Source organism: Miniopterus schreibersii, assembly GCF_964146895.1.
Source record: "Miniopterus schreibersii genome assembly, chromosome: 7".
In the NCBI taxonomy this organism is placed as follows: Eukaryota; Metazoa; Chordata; class Mammalia; order Chiroptera; family Miniopteridae; genus Miniopterus; species Miniopterus schreibersii.
Window position 1 is genome coordinate 18,257,790 of NC_138108.1, and position 17,102 is coordinate 18,274,891.

The window sequence follows — 17,102 nt, forward strand, 5'->3', positions numbered from 1 at the left end:
GCCAGCCCACTGTATGAATACCTGAACCCACTCAGTGCAAGTCAGGGTACACTCAGCTGGCCCCATATAGGATAGCCTGATGCCCACCTCTCCAAAACAGCCCAAGGATAGAACATATGCCTAATCCATGCTGTTACTCTGCACATGCCGAGGCCCACCCTTCTTTCTCTAACCAGTAGAGAAAGTCCACAGTTTTCTTGGAGACCATAGACAACTGGAGCAATCCCACCCACCCATCTCTATGCCAGCATGTCTGGAGTGCTGAGACTCTCAATCCTTGATTTTCCTCTTTGGCTACACACTATTCTTTTTTCCACCGGGTTTTGAGAAGACAGGGGACATCATCAGAGCTTGTATGTGTTCATTTGTGCCTTATCAATCTCTGTTACTGCATGTAGGTCTGCTCACAGGAATAAGGATATGCTTTTAGTCCTACCCCAGTAACTAGGAAATTACTCTTTAATCTCATAGGAAAGGATACCTGGCCCTCTGCACTAACATGGGAAAATATGGGTTATAGGTAGTCCCTAATATAGTAGTCATGGGAACCTCTCAGGAAACAAACTTTGGTTGAAATACCACAAACAGGCATGAAGAAGTAGAATATAGTACTTTGAATGGCTATCGGAAGCATGACAAATATTTACTAAGCACTCGGGTCACAGACATTGTCCTGGGTACTGAAGATATAATGATACACAAACACAGACGTAATGATTGTGTACAGAGCTTATGCTTATTCCCATGACACTCATGTCAAGGTAGTTCTGAATCTAAAGCCATACAAACAAATATAAAAATTTAATTGCAGTAGTGCTGTGAAAGAGGAGTGTATGGTGCTATAAATGCATGAAATAGAAATTGTTGACCTAGAAAGGCTGCAAGGGAAGGCTTTCCTGAACATCTGACTACTGAGCTGAGAGCTGAGGGATGAGTGGAGGCTACCAGGGCCAAGAGTGTTCCAAGCAGAAAGATATGCAAAGGCCCTGTGGCTGGAGTAAGCATGATATGATCATTCATGGGAAAAGGCCCCAGTGCCTGTACAGACAGCTGGGAGGAGCATGGTGCAAGATATTGCTGGAGAGGAAGAAAGAGCTACATTATGTGGAAGTGGGGGTGGAGCAATAGTGCTGCTGAGAGACCAGCTAGGGGACTATTTCAGTCATCCAGAAGAGAGAAGATGGAAGCTTGGTGTAGGGTTGGAGCAGGGGAAATGAGAAGTGGACAGCTTGGGCCACCTCCCAGGCACTAACAATACTTGTGAGTTGTGAGCCTCCAGGAAAGCTGGGTGCGTGAGGCCTTCGTTATAAAGCTGGCTGATAATAATACAGTAGGTTGAATTCAGGTGGCCATCCCAAGTTCAAAATGTGAATGTGTAAAAGCTTCAAATTCTAAAAGGAATAATGGGATAGGTGGTCTTTCTAGAGAAGTAGGCCACTGGAAAACGAGTAGAAGCCGTAAGCTTATAGAGAAGTTGCCCAGGGGTGTCTTTCTGTTTTATTACCACTGAGGGATGCTGTTTCCAACAACAAGCTTCCCAAACACCAAGGGCCAAGGACCAGTAAGAGGAAGGGGAGGGAAATCACCTTGGAATAGAAGAGAGAAAAAGATTAAGATGTTTCCTAATTTTTAAAACCTGAATCCTAAGCAGCAGGGGTCCCCACCAAGTTTTTGTGAAGGTCATTTTGCAGCATGGTAACTTCTGGCTTTACTGTCAGCATCTCTAAAGACAGTCCCCAGAAATAAAGGGGGCAAGAAGGCGCTTTTTTAGAACCATTAGTGCGCCCCCTCCCCCCCAGTCCCATTAGCGGACCTTATTAAACCAACTCAGACAAAGAGCAAAGATGCCCCAGTTAATGGAGAGTCTCCGATAATTACTCTGCTCAGCTGCTTCTTTTAGGGTCTGAATGGCCTTTAAATAATGTTTCTCTTGCTGTGGTCGCAGACAATGACCTAGCAGTCTGCTTTAAGCGGTGCCAATCCCATTAGCTGAAGAATAGCATACTCTGTGTGTGTCTGGGTGCCAATGAGTGAGCGAGTGAGTGTGTGTGTTAGTGAATGCGTATGTGTGTTGAGAGGCTCAGTTTATGGTAGGGATCACATTTAAATGTTGCTTTCTTTCTCTTTTTCTCCCTTCCTTTATAAACCTATACCTCCTAGGAATCGTCGGGGTTCAGAAGGAACCATCTCAAGATGCGCCTCAGTGGTCTACAGATTACTTTGAGCTAAAGCCAATGTTAGCTTCAGGCTCAAGAGAAACTCCTGCCCCTCCCTTTGGCTACCTAGAAGAACTTGAATCTGGGGCCTTGCTTGTAATAAGAGATTATTAGAGATTACTTCTTTTGACCTAGCAATAGGGCAGGACAAACTTCTCTTTATGGAAGGTCCGTTCTTCTTATCAGCTTTCAATGATCCTTTGAAGCCCCCAAGGCACCTTACCTCTTCCCTAGCTCAGGATGCTTACATATCTCAATTTCCCTTCTATCTCTGAACCTTGTCTGCATGTGGGGTCTCTGACTCACTCATGTATGTGGGGTTCCCATACATATGTATGTATTAAATTTTATTTTTCTCTTGTCTCATGTCTATTTGATTATTAGACCAGACAGAAAAAAAACTTGAGGACAGAGAAAAGTCTGTCCCTCCCCCGCAAATCATAGGCATCACTGTGTCTATTGGGTCTTCTATTGGGTGAAAAATCTCTTCCTGAAAATGATAGGGGACCCCCTCAAATGCTTGGAGAATATGCCTCGCATGCTTACTTACTAGTTAGTTCTCTGCAGGATGTGATTTTAAACTTATGTCTAACCTCTAAGAACTTCAAGTCCCAAACCACAATAATGCAAAGAATATAAAGTCACCCCAATATGTGGTAGGTAGTTAGGCATAGCAGAGAAAGGACAATAGACCAGGTGGAAAGGTCATGACGGTGGAAAGCCCAGGTATCTAGCAATGGGCAAAACTGGGAAAACAAAGGTAACCTTTCCTCCCCTAGCATATCACTGGCCATGCAGTTTGGACCCCCTGACATTTCCCCCCTCCGGATAACATCTAGGTCTCAGTTGTGTTTCAGCTCCAGGCCCAGAAAAGCAGCAAAACCAGACAAGTGACTCGTGGCTGCCTCAGGATCAGCTGCCTTGGTGCAGACCAATCGGCGGAGACCATGACCTTGAAAGGACACACCTGGAAAGCTGATGAATATTGTATTGAGATCCTCCCCTGAGAACTCCCTTAAGATTCCCACCTGCAAGAGAGAAATAAAAACCCTCAGGATGAAGGACCCAGTGCATGCTCTCCTTCTGGGAAGCACACTGGTCCCTTTCCTTTCCCTCTCTTCTTCCCCCACAGGCATGCATCTCCTAAACTCTAAGAAGGTGGTCTGGTTTCACTTTTTTGCATGTATCTGACCAGTATTCCCAACACCATTTATTGAATAGACTGTCTTTAGCCCTTAGTATGTTTTTGCCTCCTTTGTCAAATATTAATTGACTACTATAAAGGCCTGGGTTTAATTCTGGGCTTTGTATTCTGCTCCATTGATCTATATGCCTGTTTTTATGCTAGTACCATGCTGTTTTGATTACTATGACCTCATAGTATAGTTTGATACTAGGTAGTGTGATTTCTCCAACTTTGTTCTTCTTTCTCAAGATCACTGTTGCTATTCAGGGTCTTTTGTGGTTCCATATAAATTTTTGAAATATTTGTTTTAGTTCTGTGAAATATGCCATTGGTATCTTGATAGAAATTGCTTTGAATCTGTAGATTGCTTTGAATAGTATAGACTATTTTAATTCTTCCTATCCATGAACATGGTGTATGCTTCCACTTACTTGTGTCTTCTTCAGTGTCTTATAATTTTCCAAGTACAGGTCGTTTACATCCTTGGTTAAATTTATTCTTAGGTATTTTATTCTTTTTGAAGCAATTGTGAATGGAATTGTTTTCTTAGTTCCCCTTTTGATAGTCCATTATCGGTGTATAAAAATGCAACTGTTTTCTGGATATTTATTTTGTATCCTGCTACTTTACTAAATTCACTTATCAGTTCTACTAGCTTTTTGGTGGAATCTTTGGGGTTCTCTATATACGGTATCATGTTATCTGCAAATAATGACAGTTTTACTTCTTCCTTTCTAATCTGGATGCCTTTTATTTCTTCTTCTTGTCTGATTGCTGTGGCCAGGACCTCCAGCCTATGTTGAAAAAGAGCAGTGAAAGTGGATATCCCTGTCTTGTTCCCCATCTTAAGGGGAACACTTGCAGCTTTTGCTCTTTGAGTATGATGTTGGCTGTGGCTTTGTCATATATGTCCTTTATGACGTTGAGGTATGATCCCTCTGTTCCCACTTTGCTGAGAGTTTTTGTCATAAATGGGTGCTGGATTTTATCAAATGCTTTTTATGCATCTGTTGATATGATCATATGGTTTTGTCCTTCACTTTGTTTGTGTGGTGTGCCATGTTTATTGACTTGCAGATATTGCACCAACCTGGCATCCCCCAAATAAATACCACTTGATCATGCTGTATGATCTCTTTAATGTATTTCTGGATTCGGTTTGCTAATATTTTGTTGAAGATTTTAGCATCTGTGTTCATCAGGGATATTGGCCTATAAATTTCTTTCTTTGTAGTGTGTCTGGTTTTTGAATTAGGATAATGCTGCCCTCATAAAATGTGCTTGGGAGTCTCCCCTCCTCTTGAAGCTTTTGGAATAGTTTGAGAAGGATAGGTGTTAGTTCCTCTCTCTCAAAGTCTGCTTCCCCAGGAACTCAACCTGCAACAGCTCTTAATGCTGTTAAAGTTTATCTAAACTTTGCAGATTGCTGAGGCATTTTATCAGGAATGCCAGGATTTTCCCAGAAAGAAGCTGAGAATATAAGATACAAAAAGGTTCTCTCCCACATCAAGGCTGAGACACTTTTCCTTGTATAAGGATTTAGCTTTCTGGACCATTCTCTCAATAGGTGTGCTCTTAATGGAAGCCCCTGGTTAGTACTAACCAGTATACAAGCCATCATGAACCCATGAACCCCATGCCCAGAGGACAATAAATTCCTGTAGTACATGCTTGTTGAATGACTAAAATGCACTACAGTCAATTTGCCCAATTAAAGAAGTTTTTTTATAGGATTCTGTTACTTATTCTTGATCTTTCTGGTTAAAAAAGACATAGGGATGGTAGGGCAAATCTTTGGATATTTTGCTTTGTTAAAGTCCTTTCACTTTTTTTTTCTGGGTGTGGGAGTGACGGTCAAAAGACTTAAAAACATGGATGGTCTGGCTATCAACTAACCATAAAGAATACTGGTCCTAACGCAAGAGGGGGGTGCCGTAGGTACCCTCCCAGCAAAATAGGGCCAGGTACTAATCCTTTGGGTGCCAGATATTTGGATGGCTGGGTGGAGATTCCTTTGGAAGAGACCTGGAACACTTAGGAAGCTTAGGACAGAAGCTAGTTACCAACCTGTATTGAACTATTTTAATATTTTAACAATGGGTGTGGACTTGTGGGTGCCTACAAGCTGAATAGTAGGCTCATTTGTTATTTCAACAAGTGACTCCACTTATGACTTTAGCACTGTACATCTCAAATGCTTTTAATTTACCTAAGGAGACAAACAAGTTATATTATATTGCTCTCAATGAATATCTGACTCACATTTACTTGGGCATATCTGGGGAGATGAAATGAGGTGTGCTTGGCTTACAAATGTTAAGCTATAAATAAGCACCAAAACTTTTCTGATTAAGTTTAAAACATTATTTGATGAGACTTTCATTTCTTGTAAGATAGCATTGCTTTATTGAATCCTGGCTTGGCCATTACGTTAGTAAATGAAGGCTAAAAGGAAAAAAAATAGTGAAGGGATATAATAATAAAATCTCCTTACATGTGTTTTGGTGTTTCATTTTCTTTTAACGCACACTTATGTAGATCATTTACTAGGAACTATGATAAGTGTTGTGGAAAATGCAAAGGTGAGTAAGACCAGGTCCCTTCAGGGGATGCAGAGGAGATATAATGAGGGAGCCTAAAGCAGGACAGAGAGAGGGGAAGAGTATCCAGGAATGGTAAAAATGTGAGTCTGGAGATTAGAGTGGGAGGAAAGGAGTATTCCTGAGATGTCTGGAAAGGTGGAATGTCCGTCTAGATGCTTTAAGTTGTAAGTGACAGAAAACAACTTGAACTACCTTGAGCAAATAGGGGTTTAATTGGTAGTTCAGCTTCAAGGTCTAAGAGGTATAAATAGATAGGTGGCCCTATGGATTTAGGGTGATAATAAGGTGTCAGTGTAAGTTCATCAGCTCTAACAAACACACTGCCCTGGTGCAGGATGTTGATAATGGGGGAGGTTGTGCCTGCATGGGGGCAGGGAGTAAAAGGGAACTCTGGGCTTACTGCTCAATTTTGCTGCGAATCTACAACTGCTCTACAAAATAAGATCAATTTTTTTTTAAAGGTAGGGCTACTGTTAATAGACAGCCTTTTGAATGGAGACATGAACTATTTCAAGTTTAGAGGAGCAAAATGTCCCCTTCTGACCAAATGGAGGCCAAGAGCCTGCAGCTGCCCAGCTGAGACTGTTCTCAGTGTTTACTTTTATTCTTTTTCTGGTATCACTCCCTCGGCTCTGTGCTGTATTAGTGATAGCAAGTGAATTCAGGCATTCTGCAAATGTGGCTTTTTAATGTACTTTATGTACCAGATCCTGTGCTTAATGCACGGTGGGAAACAATGTCCAAGCATGAGCCCCACCCTCAAACTTCAGAAACTGGTATAGCTTTTCCCGAAGAAAAAAATTCTGAGATGTCCTAAATTAAGATACAGCAGGCTGGAGGTAGGAGGAAGAGACAAGGAAAGTTAATCAGTTAGCAGCCTGGGGCTGAAACTAACAAAACTCGACCTGCATTCCTGAATGTATATTGAAATTTTGGATTAACTTCCAGGCAGCTCTTTCAGCAATTATCTAGAAAGAAATAGCCCACCAGCAGATGCTACCTTATCCTGTTTACACATGAACTTTCCAGACTGTTGCCCACCACCAATCCAGAAACAAGCACTTCTCCCTTCTGGACTATTCACCTGTCCCGCTTCATCTCCTCCTGCCCTTCTAAAGTATAGCTGTTGTTAATTCTTTCAAAACATCTTATATCTTTCTTCCCCAAACTCCTCGTGTTAATGAGCCTGTCAATCCCAGGATGGGGGACATGCTTGTCTTCTCCATCTAGCCCTGCTCCTGCTGGTTTAGACTGCATGCCTCAGGACCTGGTCCTTTCTCTGGCTAGCACATGGCTCAATAAACCCTTTGTTTCAGTGCAACTTTTGGTCTTAAATTTTTTTGTTTAACGTCATCTATATTGGAAGTGCTTTAAGGCACTTGTTAAAATCACAGAATTCAGTACCCTATCCATCGTAGACCTACAGAGTAAAAATCTGTGGTGTGTATGACCCAGGAATTTGCATTCTTAATAAGCATCCAAGAGCCTTGGCACTAAAAATGTGGTATTGCCTGTTAGCTCATTAGAGGTGCAGAGGCCTCACCACAGACCTCCTGAATCATAATCTGCGTGTTAACAGGATCCCCACACATTAAAATCTGAGAAGCGCTGTTCTAGAAGATGCTGTTACATACTAAAGTTTGAGAATCACTGGTCTAGGAAGACTGATGAACATATAGATGAATTTGGTACAATGTGATAAGTGCATTTAAAGAGGAACATGTAAGTTCCTCTGGGCATGAGTAAAAGGAACAGGTTCCTCTGTCAAAGTTTCCAGGAGAAGTGTGATGTCACTTGCTTCTTAAAGAGTAAGGAAAAGCTGGCCAGGCTAAAGCGATGAAGAGGGGTTGAGAGCACTCATCAGAGAAGCCCACATGTACCAAAGTCTGAAAGCAAAAGAGAACACTGTATGTTTGGGAAACAAGAAATGCATCTCGCCCTGCAGGTGTGGCTCAGTGGTTGAGCGTTGACCTATGATCCAGGAGGTCGCAGTTCGATTCCAGGTCAGGGCACATGCCGGGGTTGTGGCTGGATACCCAATAGGGAGCGTGCAGGAGGCAGCCGATCAATGACTCTTATCATTGATGTTTCTCTCTCTCTCCCTCTCCCTTCCTCTTTCTGAAATCAGTAAAGACATCTCTAAAAAAAAAAAAAAAGAATTGCATCTCAAATTGCAGTGCCAATTTTATTTTTAAATGTATTTAAACTCTGAACATTAACCAAAGATGATAATTTTTAAAAATTCAATGGTTAAAGATTTTCTTATTTTCTGTAAGGGGAAAGGTAATCAGATTTTTCCATTCCTAACTCGCTGCTTTCTCTAGCCTCCTTTGACAGTTTTTTCATCCATCCATCCATCCATCCATCCATCCAAACATGTACAGATTGGGCATTGTGCTTTGAGCCTATTATGTGGTGGTGAGTGAAACCGAAATAGTTCCTGTCCTCAGGGAGTTTATGGGTGAGGCTGGAGAAGCCAGTAAAACAGTTAAGCAAATAAATGTGTAATTATAAATTGAGAAAGTGGCTAAGAAGTGTGTTATATTGTTGAAAAAGGCAAGAAACTTCAAGTAAGGTCTTCCCGAAAGACCACTAGGCCCTCTTGCCAGGCGACCAAGCCCTGTGGCAGGGGCGGGGGAGTCTCTGCGGAGCCTCGGGCCACCCCAGGGTTGCCCTCTGGCTGGGAATCTGAGCGGGGTGGAGGCCTCCCCTCAAAAACCATCCCCTTCCAGCCTCCGACTGCGACATGAAAGGGCGGCGAAACTTGATTTTCATTGCAACTCCAAACCTGAAATAAGAACCAGTCTCCAGGTTCTAATAGTCTTGTTTTCAGAAAACGTATCTGAGTAATTCTCTTAGACAGGAGAGTTGCTGAAAAGGGTCCCGGCCCTGATCTGCTCCAAGGGAAATTTTCCAATTGCACACACCCATTGGGTGCGGGGAGGAGCACCGAGGAGACTCCGCGGCACATGCCATTGTCTTCAAAAAGTGCGCGATGACAACTGTGCGGGAAAACAAAGAGGCGGGAGGCTGGCGGGTGCGGGCGGGAGCCCTGCCGGGCCGCTAGGTCCGCGGGCACGCGGGGGCGTCTTCGCGGCCTGGAACCTGGTGGTGCGGGTCTCGCTTCCCGGGCGGCCGCGGGGAAGCATTTCAGGGCGGGACCGAGAGCGGCGCCTGTAAACACGGCCGGGCGGTGATGGTTCGCGGCCGCCGCCGGCACCGCCCGCCCGCCCGCCCGCGGCTTCTCGGCGCCCAGCCCCGGCCGGAGGAGGCTGCGGGCCCAGCAGGTGAGCGCGAAGCGGCGGCGGGGCCGGTGAGCACCCGCCGCCTCCGTGCCGCCCGGCCGACCCCCGCGGGCGGGCGTGGGGATGACGGGACCGCACCGCCCGGGAGCCTCCTGCGGGAGCGGCGGCTGCGCCGCTTCCACGCTCTGCTTTTGATTTCATTCTGGAGACGGCGCTGAAAGGCAGTGGACCGTGGGTGAGGGGCGATGACCTGATGCCTTGTCTGTTTCTTTTTATGAATTAGGTATATGAGTAGAAAGCAGGGAAATAGCCGGTCCCGCCCTGTGCGTTGTTTAGAGTGCCCGGGACGCCCCCCCCCCCCCCCCAAGAAGCCAAACCATCAGGCTGGGGGTCCCAGGGAAACAAGTATTGCTCCTTCTGTGGACTGCGCTCGTTTTTAATGTATAGTAAATGAAACTGTGTCACCGATGACAAGCATGATTTGGCCTTCTCTCAGAGAATTACTAAGCTAAAAAAATCGGCGTGAGGAAATTGAAGACCCACGCCTCAGATGAAATAAGTTACTACTGAGGTAGACAAATGAATGGCAAATTAAGACTGGTCCACATTTGTAGCTTGCAAAGCAGGACGTTTTTGGATTTCCCCGGTTCAGCTGAGATTGAGCTATGTGCTGTTGTAAACTTATTTGGAAGTTTTTTCCTTCTTTTCATTTTTCCACCTTGGGAAGGAGAAACACCTGGGGTTTTTTCTTTACTATTTTAATTTCAGTACTCACAGTGAATTGTGATTTGTATTCATTCATAAGATATATTATTGTAAATACCACATGGAAGTTATAACTGCAGTACCTGAAATAAATATAAGGCAGTTTTTGTTTCATTAACTTCATGAAAATGCCTTAACCATCATTGGGCTAAAAAGGTCAGTAGACATGTGGCACCTTGGTCAAATAATGTAACTTCTAGTTAGTAGAAAAATATTAGGTAAAATTGCACACGGAGAAGTGTTTTTAAATTGTGCCCATCAAGGAAATACTATTGATGCCTGATGAGTTTGTATTTACAATGAATATTTTCACAATTTAGTGGTTTTAGCAGGAACTGTAAAGCTAGACTGGGTTTGAATTCCTTCTTGGCCACTTTCCTATTTTGTAACCTTGGGCTCTTTACTTACTATGTTTTTTAATCTGTAGAATGAGAATAATAACAGTACTGATCTCTCATAGGATTGTTATGAGGATTAAATGTGTTAGTATTTTTAAAGTGCTTAGAGAGTGCATGTAGTAATTGCTATTAGTAAATACATAAATTAAAACTATACATGTTGAAAGTGGTTACCTGGTGGTTACCAGGAGCTGGGGGGCGGGGAGCAATATGGAGAATTGTTAAATGGGTAGAGAGTTTCAGTTTTGTAAGATGGAGAGTTCTAAAGATTGGTTGCACAACAGTGTGAAGGTACTTAACGGTACTGAACTGTATGCTTAAAAATGATTTAGATGGCCAATGTTATATAATGTGTATTATAAAAACTTTCCCACAATTAAAAATTTTTAAAAAGTACCAGTGTTAGCAAAGTTATGTATTCAGAATCTTTATTAGCGCACAGCAGCCCCTTTGTGAACATGCAACTCCCTCAGTCATCAGTAAGATTCATTTATTTGGTAAATTCATGCAATTAAGAAATCATGAAGAGCACAAACAAATTATTTAAAAAAATGATACCTAAAAGCCTATGGCAGGCACAGTTCTAAAAATGCCCCTATACCAAGATTGTGTGCCCTAATCCCTGGATCCTGTAAATATGATGAAATATTTCTTGATTATGTTTTATATGGCACAGTTAAATTTAGGACAGGGAAGTTATCTGGGTTGGCCTAATGTAATCACAGGAGCCCATAAAAGTGGAGAGTTTTCTCTGCCTGGGGAAATCAGAGATATTTGAAGCCTGAGAAGGACGGAACATGCTGTTGCTGTTTTGAAGATGGAGGGGACACTTGAGAAGAAACGGGCTACCTTAAAAAATGTGGGAGGCCTAGAGTTGCTGTGGATGGCCCAGCGTGGAATCTGGAACCTCAGACCTAGGGCCACAGGTAACTGGAGTCTGCCAACAAACTGAATGAGCTTAGAACTGGATTCTGTTGCAGAGCCTTTAGTTAGGAGGGCCTCCTGGCCAACATGTTGGTTTCAGCCTTGTGAAAGAGACCCTGAGAAGAGAATGCAGCCATGCCTACCTAGACTTAGACCTTCAGAATTATGAAATACAAAATGGGTGTTGTTGTAAGCTGCTAAGTTTGTGGAAATGTGTTAGGTAGCAGTAGAAAACTACAGATTCCAGCAGAAAAATAGACAAAAAATAGGAACAGACCTTCCAAAGAGGAGAAAATGAAATGGCCAATAGATGTATGAAAATGCATTCTATTGCCATTAATCAGAAAAAATGAAAGTGAAACAATAGCAAGGTACATTTTTTCCAGATTTTACATTTACATAAATTTTTAAAAATGATAACTCTCCACACTAGTAAGTGTGCAGTGGAGCAGACACTCTCAGATGCTGTGAGGGGTTTATAACCTTTCTGAAAAGCTTGTTGGCTTGGTGTATGAAAAACCTCACTAATGTTCCTACCCTTTGATCCAGTAATTCCATTTCTAGCAATCTATCCAAAGAGACTTAGGAGAAATATTTTAAAAATTAATGTTCACAAGTGTTTTAAATGGTTTTGGTTAGAAAAGTCAGATATTGGCAAGAGTCTAAATGCCCAACAACAGGGGAACAGTTGAAATAAATTATGGTATCATCAAAAGATATGGAGTTTTACAGACATTTAAAGGGGTATTTATGAAGAATTTTAACTATGGAAAGGTGTTAACCAATTATTGTTAAATGGGGAACAGATGGGATAGAGAACCGTATCTACAGTATGCTCTAAATTATGTTTTTAAAAAAACACACCGGAAAGATCTACCTATATAGGGAAGGGGCCAAAAGGGGCTAAAATGTGGCAGAGCTTTGAAGGGTGAACAGGCATTGTTTATTTTCTCTTTTATATTTTTCTGTATTTTCAGATGTCGAACAATGAACTTGTAGTAGTTGTTTATAATCACAATAGTGCATAAACATTATTTTGAAAGCTGGTAAGTCTGTGCTGTGAGGAATACAATGAATCTAAAACATTGTCCAGTCTAATGGAGAGAATAAAAGTCCATTAAGTAACTGAAATATGTGGCAAAAAGTGATTATTTTAAAGAAAAACTATGAGATAGGAAATAATAAATATTGGAAAGGTTGGAATTGAAGTTGGCTAGCTTATTTCTCAATAGGGTAATCAGTGAAGGCTCTGTGGTAGAAGGATCGCTGAAATATAGGAAGAGAAGGTACCTGGTTGAATTTTTATTAAAAGTGTTAGTGTTTTAATAGATTCATGGATTTTAAGCTTTGGGCTATGGACCTCAGTTACCTATACAAATGGAAAATAAAGAACTGTGATGTGTATGTAACCGTTTGCAAAACAAAAAAACCCCAACCCCCCTGCATTTATGATTAGGAAACCAAGCTGGACATAGACCAGTAACATCTGCATTAAAAAACATCCAAAGCTGTTTTATCAGATACTTGATATACTCTGTTCTAATTTAATCAGGTGCGTAGACTAGTACTTGAAGTCGTCTTCCATTTACACGTTAAGAAGCAGGTAGGTGGGTGGGTGTTACTTTAATTACTAGCTCCAGAACACCTGATTTTAATAGAAACCTTGGGCAGGTTGTTTAGGATACTCCATATCTAGACGCTTTCCAGGAGCACCAGACCACAGCTACTCCTTCGTCATTTTTCCCACTGGCTCCCTTTCCTATTTTCACTTTACCCAATCTTCTCACACCTTTTGGAAGTACAGAAAGTATCTGTTGCCCCACTGGCTTCTGGCCAAATGCTGATTTTCTGCATGGGGAAAGTTAACCCCTTAAAAGAAACTATTTGGAGGGATATCTAGCAAGGGATTGCTTTTTCTTTTAGAGTCAACTTTGTATTTGGTTCATAAATAGCCAAACTATATGCTAGTTTGGTGCTTCTGGTGTAGACTAAATAATTCAGAGGACTGAGGACTGAGTGAATGCCCCCCCCCGATAGTAGATTCCATGCATTACCTTTGCTCTATTTCATTGGCTACTGTAGATATTACCAGACAGACAATAAAAGGCCCACATAATTTATTTTCATACTGACAATAAGGTAAGAACTTTATTTGGTCCATGAGTGTAATTAATCTTGATGGCAACATGAGTTATGAGCAGAAATCAAAGTCAAAATACAGAGGCTATTGCATTGAGATGTCAGGCTTGCTATTTTCATTAACATTTTGTTTGTTTTTCAGATACTCATTAACTGTTCATTTGAGCTATGTGTTTCAAATTGGATTCCCCTGTTATATGCCACATGAGTGTGGTAGAGATTTATTTGTTCGGTTATCTTGATTAGTGTAACCAATTTATAATTCAGTACAAACTAAAGCTGCCCTGTTCTGCCTTATCTGGTTTACTTTTGGCCATTTATCTAACTGGAAATTTGCTAACTATCTACTTCACCTTGTGGTCTGTAGATGTGATTATAAATGTAGATTTTCAGTCACAGAACAGGGAAATCATGTATTGTAGGTTAGAAAACATCAGAAATGTGACCAGCAGTTTTTATGCTCTAGGAAATTATTGATCCATTTTTATTAGCACTTTAACTTATCCAGAACAATTTCTCTTCCAGCCTTAGGGATTCACTGACTCATTGACTAAACAAGTAAGACTTGAGCACTTGTTTTGTGCCATGGCACAGAGCTCTTGTACTTGGAGCTGGGAATACAATCTTAAACAAGATAGGCACACTTTTCCTTCATGAAGCTTATAGTCTAGTGGGGGAGACAGGCAAGTAACCAGGCCTTTTGTCACAGGATGAGAATGTGATAATTGAGGAAATCAGGGTGCTAGGGGAGCACGTAAGAGGGACGTCCAAAGTGGACGTGGGAGGTCAGGGAAGATGTGAAAACTAAGCAAAGACCTGAAGACAATTAAAATTAGTCAAGCTGTATGCCCGAGTGTTGCAGGATGGGTTGTGGAGAGGGAGATTAAACAGATAAGCCCAGGAAAGTAAGTGGCCACGAGCTCTCACAGGCAATGTTAAGGAGTGTGGTTCATTCAGATGATAACAGGTTTTAATTTTAGAAAGCCCACTCTGGCTGCCTCGTGGTGAGAGGATTAGTGGAGGGCAAGACTGGTGGGCAGAAGACTGGATGGTGGTGTCTGAAGTAAGGCAGTAACGAAGGAGAGAAATAGGTAGATTTGGCAGGTCTTGTAGAGGCAGAATCAGTATGACCCGCTGATTTGGAGTGACTGTGGTGGGTGAGGGAAGGAAGGGTCAGGGGTGATGTTCATCTTTCTGGAGTGGATGGTGCTGTCCTTCACTGTATGGAGAATGCCAGGGGTGGGGCAGGTTGAGGGTGAGATGAGGAGTTCAGTTTTGTGCATATTAGGAGTTAGGGGACAACCAAAGGCAGTTGCATATGTGAGTCTAATGTTCAGAACGGTCTGTTCCTCATCTATCACGTGGATTGTCGCGGAAGCCACGGGAATGGAGATCATTCAGGCAGAAGAGGAACTTATTAAGAGGGTTATGGGGGAAATGGAGGAATAGCTACAGTTTTGATATGGGCAGAGGAAGGAACTCATAGAGGGGCTGAAAGGAGAGCCCAGAGATAAAGGAGAAATACCAAAGAGACTGTGTCAGTGAGGTCACGAGAGCAATGCAAAGAGTGGGTGTTCAGTAGGTCAGATACTGCTGAGAGGTCAGTCAGATGGGGAGGGAAAGGTCTCCTGGGTTTAGCGACAAGGAAATTGTTAACCTCTGCCTGTGCAGATTCAGCTGAGGCAGAACCAGGTTGTTTCTCGGGGAGAATGAGTGGGCGGTGAGAGGTGGAGTCAGAAGGTATAAAGAACAAACTTCAAGAAGCTTGGAGGAAAAAGGGAGGAGGGAGAAGTGTCCTCGCTGTAGGGGAATGCAGGGGACAAGGGAGGGTGCTACTTGTTTTTTCTTCTTTGAGAAGAGACTTTCCTTTTGAATGATCCGGCATCTTGCACCATGGGATCCCTTCACTCCGGGACCACGAGAAAAGCCCGTGCGTAACAACTCCTGCTGCCTTGAACAGTGCAGGGGCAACCCTGGCGTAGGTTAAAGCCTCTCTCAGAGCTCCCTGAGCTCCCTGCTTCTCCACTGCCTCCACCAGTTCAGTGGTTTATATAATGGGAGGGCATGAAAGAATGTGTTCACCCTTCCCCTGGGACCAGACAACCCCTCTTGCCACCCTGTACCCTGCTTTGGAGCTCACAAAACACTACATCATATCATTTGATTTACACTCCAAAACAGCGTGTGAAGAAGGCAGGACAGGTATCCTTATTTGACCTACATCTGAAATTCAGGTTCAAATGACTTGCCCCGTATTCTACATCTGGTAGTAGTGCAGGCAGGTTCAAACTCAGGTGTCCTAATTCCAGATCTTCTGATCCGAAAGTAATTGCCCTTCACTGAAAGGTTAGATATGATATTTATATCTTCACTGTAGTGTGATCATATGAAACCCTGGGCATATTGTCTTTTAGTACATTTAAGAAATAAGACTGAAAGTTGTGGGTCAACTTTGTTATTTTGTTTATACACTGATATTTGACCCCCCACCGACCCACTCTCCCAAAAGTTAAGTTGGTTTGAGAAGGAGGCAGTTTATTTGGACATGCTTAATTCTTAAAATGTGTTTGAATTATCTGTAGTCACATCTAATTTGAAACTATTTCTTTTAATTCTCTTGACACAAACACTTATTTCCAGGTTTTTAAAAAGCAAACATTTTTACAAGTGTTTGTATTTATTGCTTAAATGAAAAATGATGTCTTAGGGAAACATTAGTAAAAGGGTTGTGCAATTAGGACTATGCAAACATTTACAAAAGCACTTGTTTGGCCTAACTGAAGTCACAGTTATTATATCCTTGCAGGCATTCCAAGTATTGTGTCCAAGGTCACTAAGAGAATTGAGGTTAGCTATTTAGTTAAGAGAACAGCCTTTTATTCTGTTTGTTCAGGGACCTCTCATCCACCATTCCCTCAGAGAACTTACAATGACACACAAGTATTACAGAGGTGATTTTTCAGCAAATTAAGTATAAACTATTTCCCTGGATATAAAGATGATATTTAGCAATTAACTTTCTAAATTGTGGGATTAACAAACAGCAAGATTTTAAAGTAAATATTAGTTAAAGCTGCTGGTATTTGACACTAAAATTCAAAGCATTGTGTATAAAATTTTAGCTGCATTATCTCAAAGCAATTAATTTACTATGAATTGTCACATAAGACTGTATGTGCATTTTAGAGTCATTTTTCCACTCACTCACTGGCCGTATTACTTTGGACAAGGTACTTCATTTCTTAAATCTCAATTTCCTTATCTGTAAAGTGGTAATAATAATAGTAGCTCTCTGATAGGGTTGTTGTCAGGATTTAACAATATAATGCAGATAAAGGGCTTAACACAATGACTGCCCTTTAGTAGGTACTCAGTAAATATTAGCTATGACTCTTCAATCTTGACCTTGGCTTAGGAATTATAAGAACTATCTTTACTGTTTAAAATATTTTATTAAGTGCATCATTCCACATTTAACGTGTCTGTCCACATTGAAGGAGTCCCTTGCAGGACATTTTTAGGGCTTAGTATAGAGGTAGTGTCTGATGCTGGGCAGCTATTTGAGTCCCAGCTATCATATCCTATCATTCTAATGTCAGATTAAAACAAAGAAAAACAGGCCAATC

General features: G+C 41.9%; 1 protein-coding gene across 3 annotated transcripts in view; it reads left to right on the forward strand.

The window, feature by feature from the left end:
* Positions 1 to 9,152: 9,152 nt before the first annotated feature.
* Positions 9,153 to 17,102, forward strand: part of PLEKHM3 (pleckstrin homology domain containing M3) — a 156,743-nt gene continuing 148,793 nt past the window's right edge. For 2 of the 3 annotated variants that reach the window (XM_081141783.1, XM_081141782.1), the window contains exon 1: positions 9,153 to 9,292. The gene's annotated coding sequence lies outside the window, so the exon portion shown is untranslated. The other variant, XM_081141784.1, reaches the window with a different exon arrangement.